This window comes from Vicugna pacos, chromosome 3 (genome assembly GCF_048564905.1).
Source record: "Vicugna pacos chromosome 3, VicPac4, whole genome shotgun sequence".
Taxonomy (NCBI): Eukaryota; Metazoa; Chordata; class Mammalia; order Artiodactyla; family Camelidae; genus Vicugna; species Vicugna pacos.
This window is the reverse complement of record NC_132989.1, coordinates 48,901,312-48,907,430: the sequence shown is the minus strand read 5'-3', so window position 1 is coordinate 48,907,430 and position 6,119 is coordinate 48,901,312. Positions and strand designations below refer to the sequence as shown.

The following is a 6,119-nucleotide window of genomic DNA, read 5'->3' as shown; positions in this document are numbered from 1 at the left end:
ACTAGAATGGAGCTTACATAAAAGTTCATATAAAAATCTACAAAATTTTGCATTAATTTTGTTTGTTGTGCTATTTTTTTTTCAGAGCAATACTCAATCATAGCACTTGTCATCAGGGCAAAAATTTCAAGAGCCAAAAAAGTACTTTGGCTTCCTAGAGCCATCTTATTAATGAATTTCAATCCTTGTTAATTTGAAATGTATAGGCATGTTTATGCACTGTCCAAACAGTTCTAAATGATTCTAAGGACTTCACACTATAGAAGTACTTTATACTGTTTTTCTAAAAAATTTTAAAACAGTGTATTCATTTAATCTTATCACAGACCGATATTTTCATTCTATTACCTTATTCGTTTGTTAGTGTTATATAAATCTTCACATAAACTTAAGTAAGAATTACAACTAAATTAAGACAGCTATGAATAGTCAGGATCTGTGTGAGAAGATTCACCATCATGCACCCTAGTTCTTACTGTGGTTGTTTTTCCTGCTTTACAAGCCTCTCAGCCTTAGAATCATTTTCATTTTAGAAAAACTACAGCTGTTCCTCTGAACTCTGTCCGATCAAGTGCCCAGCCACTATATGTTGTTGATTTGTCTTGACCCAGGGTACCTCTCCATCCTGTGTATAGTAGCAGACCCACGACCCTTATGGTTCTTATGCAACACAAGATAAACACTTCCTGGGAGGCCCCTATGGCCAACACCAAATTCTTCTTTCTAGGGGATTTGGAATCAAGACAGAAAAGGGTTATTTCAAGTTTTCAACTTCATAAATACTCTTTGGATTGCTGACTTTAGGAACGATCTGAGGTTATCTGTTACATATTTCTTCACTGGAGGAAATGCTGGAGGAGTACTCCAAAATGGCTCTCCTAAAAGTGTAACCGATCTAGTGGGAGAGTTCCCATTTCTCCCATCTGCCTTTACAAGGAACAACTGTAATGGATGATTGATTTTTCTCACCACACCTACAGCACACACATGGTCATCTCCTTTAGCAGTCCCACGTGAGAAAAGTCCACTTCATTTTCAGCACAAGCCCTTTCTAGAAGGGACTCCTTATTCAAATTGTTTTTTTCTGATACACCTGAAGCCTTACCCGTTAGCAGGGCCATCAGAGTATCACTGACGTATGTTTCAAACGAGATTGTCATCAGCTGTTCTACGGTCTTCTATTTGCTGTTTACTAGGTGTATCATGTTTTTTTGCTGAACCTTATGACAAAGAAAACTGTTGCAATTTCATCTATCAAGATTCAAGAAAAATCTATGAGGATGTCAGCAAAAACTCTTTTGCCCCAACAAAATGTATAGTCAGTCTTTTCTGGCCCACTTTTAAGTTTTCAACTCTCACTCACACCTCTGTAACCTTCTAAAAAAATCACCATCCATTAGCCCTGAAATTTGTAAGATGATTATCTTAATTTTTAAATTCACCAACCCATTTCTAATAAGTTGCTTATGCACATGGTACAATATTCAAATTTTCAAAAATGTCTACTTTTTAAAGTAACAATCTTCCACTGTCTCCATCTGCCAAAATGTCTTTCTCCAAAGCTGCAGCTGTTACAGTCTAAGAAAGCAATACAACCAAACACAAAGGTGTAAAAGCTATTATTTCTGGATTTATATTTGGTTATTTCAAATTTTTTAAGTTAAAATAATTCTTAAATCAATTATTTTTGTACATATATCCTTTTCTGTATGTGTAAATTCAACTTTAAGATGAACTCACAGAAATGGGATTAGAGACAAAAGGCATATTTAAAATTTTGGCTAGTATTGTAAAACTGACTCAACTAAAGTCAATTTCACACACACACGTATATAATATAGGTTTACACGGAATTTTGTCCTTTCTTTTCTTTGCTGTGATACAAAAAGTATGATGTATTAGCTTTCTATTGATGTTTTAACATATTTCCAAAAATTGAGTGGCTTAAAAACAACAAAAATGTATTACCTTATAATTCTGTAGTTCAGAAGTCCAACTGGAATCCCACTGGGCTAAAAGACCAAGGTGTCAGGAGAGCTTCATTCCTTTCATTCTCTAGGACATAATCTGTTTCTAAGCTTTTCCAGCTTTGAGATGGTGGCCACATTCCTAAACTCATGTCTCCAGTCCTCCATCTTTTATAAAAGCAGTTACATCTCTCTCCGTCTTCACTCCTTACTCACACCTTCCTTTGACTCACTCCTCTGCCTCTCTTTTATACTTTTAAGTGTGCTTGCATTTAAATTGGATCCATCTGGATAATCTTGGGCAATCTGCCTATCTTACATTCAGCTGAGTGGAAGCTCAATTCTATCTGCAACCTTAATTCCCTTTTGTTGCTAAACTGAATATATTCACAAGTTCTGAGGATTAGGATATGAGTATCTTTCGGACAAGGGGCATCATTCTCCTTAGCACGCATATAATAGATTTAATTTCCATTTATTATATTTTGAATTAGATTGATCACATTTTTAAGAAATATTTTGATTTTTGTTGCTTCTTTAATAAAGATCACTACCCCCTGTATTTAATGTATTTTATTTTGAATGTTAAGTAAAGGTGGAAGTACAAGATTGTTCACTGAAGTAAAAATTAATCATTCAAAAGACATGGAGGTATCTTTCATCTGATCTTAAAATGAGAAGTTTGACAAAATATTTTAATAAAAATGTCTTGAATATATTATTTATTCAAATATTATCTATGGAGAATCATTTTGGTGCATTTCCTTTCATGTTTATTCAGTGAAACCCATTTTGCCTAGGCATTTAGCTTTACAGAAATAAGTTTATAAGTTTAAGGGAAAATAATTCTCTGCTGTTGTTCCCTTTAAGATTTGATAAAGGAAAATTCAGCTTCAGCTGAACTGTATCAAGTTCCTCCATCCTGGTTTTCAATGGGCCACAAGGACGGATTGAGTTGGGGTGGAAAAGAACAGCTATCCTCTCCTGAGCTTTAACACCAGTTTCTAAGTTGACTGAAAATTAATTCAAACGCAAGAGTGAAACATTCTGAACATAAAACATTAAGATTTACTGTTTGTATTATCTGCATTTCAATAATATATCAGAATATTAAAACACTGACAACTGGTAAAATGGTTTATATTAAGTCCATGGTTGGTGAATAGAAAAGGTTCATTTATAACTTACAAAGAAAAATGTATGTACATTCAAATGCATCTAAGTCTTCTGAAAACTGCAAGTCCATAATTGATCTAATGAAAAATATATTATTTTTTGTGGATAAATTTTGGGGGGGAAAGATATGTGCTAGCATCAGTTTAGAGAATACAAATGCATGACCATTTCATAGCTTGCTATGAAAACAAAACAAAGCAAATAAACAAAGAAAAACAATGTGGAAATGGTAGTAAGGACATGTTTTATCCAATCAGTATTTCTGTGCTTTATACTCAGTGCAGTGTTTTCTCTAATCCTCATCACAAATCTGAAAACTGGATACACATTTTGTAATGTATAATATCCCAATTAATGTAACAATTTTAAATGATAGCCATCTCCTTATCTGTTACACTGATAACCTTCGGTTCCCTTTAATTTCAAGACATTTACAATAAAATATCACATATATAGTTGATAGCAAATTCAAGAGATTCTTTTACTAGCCAAGCAGATCTGTTGTTTTCTTGGCACAACAGGCAGAATATTCTCTTTTGATTTATAACTCTAATATAAAATTGCAATGTTCTTGTATTATGATATGTGGAATCTAAAGTCACATTACTGAATATAGCTATAAAAAGGACTAGCAGTCAGTATTATGATTTTTGATTAAGCGTGATTAATTGTATATACTTTAAAATATTATACCAATTTTGACTGGTTTCACTTTCTTTGACTATAAACATTATACATTAAATTTATTTTCTTCATTTTTTTTCCTGACAGAAAACTAAGGTTTAAAAACAAAAATGATAAAACTATGATTATTTCACTGTCTAAGCTAATCTTTGGTTCATGTTGTTAGGAAGTTACATAGAAATGAGCCCTGGGCAAGGGGAGAGGAAGAGGGAGGGAGCAGCCTGAAAATAACAGTACACCTGCGCTCAGGGTAAGGGGCTCCAAAAACTTACTTTCTCTACATGAGGGCCAGCAAAGAAGCCTCTAGGATCGGACGCTGCAGCAGCACAACAGAAAGAAGGACCAGCTTAACTTGACCCATAACTCATATAAAGTAACTAACATTGCAGTTTGAGCCCCCTCCTGTAGGTTTCTCTGTGTGCATCATGGGTAAAAACGTGCGTGAAAGAGAGGGGCGTGCCTGAGCACAAGGAACGCCAGCTGTCATTCAGCCTGAGCCCTCAAAGAACCTGAGCTGTCAATCAATCAATCAATCACGAAAATACCGCCTAAGCCAGAATTTAAGAACAGGAAAAACAAAGGAGCAGCGCCATTTTTCCTCTCCTGGGTTGGCTTGCCCTTGATTCTCGGGGGTTTACTATACTTTACTACCTTTTTACTTTACTAATAAAATCTTGTTCATACCACGCTTTCTGCCTCTTGTTAAAAACTCGTTTTATTTTTCCGGTGACAAAGAACCAAGGTAACTTTTTTCCCCTTCCTCTCGGTAACAACGTGAAGTTGCATTAACTCACACAATTAAAAACTGCTGTGTATACTGTAATATTAACACAGTGAATAGTGCCAGAAAGCAAGAGTCAATAGGTCCAGTTGATTTTACCTATAAAACCACATAGAAAAGCTTAATTATGTACTCTAATGTCTCAGTCAATTTTTTCCTAATGCCTTTATCAATTTTTATAATAAACCACCTCTACATTCACTTACTTTTAATTACTTTTATAATACAAAAAGGAGAATTTCCAAACATTTCCTCTACAACATTGGATATAAAGATCACAAAGACATTGCTTGCTATTGTTACGTCCTTGCAAGATATATTTAAAATCCTGGCAGAACTCTGAAAAAGTGAGGTGACAGGCAGTAAACACGTAGCACAGTATGTCAATCAGTATTTTAATTATGCTTTGTGAAATTTAGTGATACTTTTTTTACTTCTTAAAAATAAATGAGGTAAATCTCATCAGAATTATCTACTCCTATGGATAGCAATTTATATGAAAAACCACTTTGATCTACAACTGCATTACAAAAACCCAATTGTCTCATGCTGTTCATGGAAGTCAGTAATAGGACACAGACTGTGATGCTATTAAAGCAATTCAGTAACAGAATATTAGGACGTCTACTAAAATATCACAGATGAGTACCAGAATTTTACATAATGCTGGTACAATGTTATAACATTGAAGTATTTCCTTTTGTTTCACTGTTTATGCAGTAAATAATATTACTAATGTAATTATGGTTTCTATCCATAGAATCCAAGTTCAGCCTCCAATCACAGTATTACATTCATCGTACTAAAGCAAATGCTTTCCTATTCTAGAAATGGCTTTTTACTTCTACATTGTTTCCAAACTGAAAATTTTTGTTAAATTTGCATGTACTATATATCTTGATAATCTAAGGACTAAGTATTGAATCTTACCATATTTTGTTAAATGATTTCGAAATATGTGAAAATCAAAGCAGCAGTTTTGGACGGTTAAAGAACTAAGTGTGGCAATATTAATGTCAGAAAATAAAGCTATTATCTGACACAGCCGTAAGCTTTTTGTCTCTGAAAACAAGTTTTCTACCATCTTCCTATCAGAAAATTATCCTTTACTCTTCAAGGTCAACACCAATTAGTCATTGGACCACAACAAAAATTATTCTGATTTTAATATGAAAAAACTGAGCTGTTAATATTCAATAATTTTTCAACAATCAAACTCAGTTCTAGACTTACATTAAAGCATGAATCCTAAACTATTGCTTAGCCATCAGGACAAAGCCGCTGTCTCTTTTTGATGGCACAGAAAATAATTCTGTGATGCTTAGGTTAAGAGATATTTTCAGGTCTAAGGATTTGGGTATTGGTCAAATTCATGATCAAAATCAATGTTATAGATGGTGGGGGTGAGTACGAGAAACTAAACAATTGTGGCTTTTTTTTTTCTGTGGGGGAGAGATACCCTAAGGACAATTAGAATTATTTGAAAAATACATAAGTATTCATAAATGAGG

General features: G+C 33.8%; 1 pseudogene; it reads right to left on the bottom strand.

Annotated features, from left to right (window-relative positions):
• Window positions 1-582: 582 nt before the first annotated feature.
• On the bottom strand, window positions 583-1,255 carry LOC116278205 (protein BTG4 pseudogene; annotated as a pseudogene).
• Window positions 1,256-6,119: the final 4,864 nt, after the last annotated feature.